Genomic DNA, 430 nt, shown 5'->3' with positions numbered 1-430 from the left:
GGAGGAGCCTCCAACGTGCAAGAGTTCGGGAGTGTCGGGTCGGGCTGTGTTTCCGGGTGTGGAGGTGTCTGGGGCTGGGACAGGCTGGAAGTGTGGGACAGGGGGAATGGGTTCAACTGCCAGAGGGCAGGGATAGATGAGATCTTAGGAAGAAATTGCTCTCTGTGAGGGTGCTGAGGCACTAGCACAGGTTGACCAGAGAAGCTGTGGCTGCCCCATCCCTGGGAGTGTTCCAGGCCAGTTTGGATGGGGCTTGGGGCAACCTGAGCTAGTGGAAGGTGTCCCTGCCCATGTCAGGGGGCAGAACTAGATGGTCTTTAAGGTCCCTCCCAACACAAACCATTCTGTGACTGTGATACAGCAGATCCTTGTGGGTATCTAGGGTGGGGAGAGGTAGCTTAGGCGAATGCACTGATTCCCCATGGAGCTG

This window comes from Acanthisitta chloris, unplaced genomic scaffold (assembly GCF_000695815.1).
Source record: "Acanthisitta chloris isolate BGI_N310 unplaced genomic scaffold, ASM69581v1 scaffold36976, whole genome shotgun sequence".
In the NCBI taxonomy this organism is placed as follows: Eukaryota; Metazoa; Chordata; class Aves; order Passeriformes; family Acanthisittidae; genus Acanthisitta; species Acanthisitta chloris.
Note: the sequence above shows the minus strand (reverse complement) of the source record.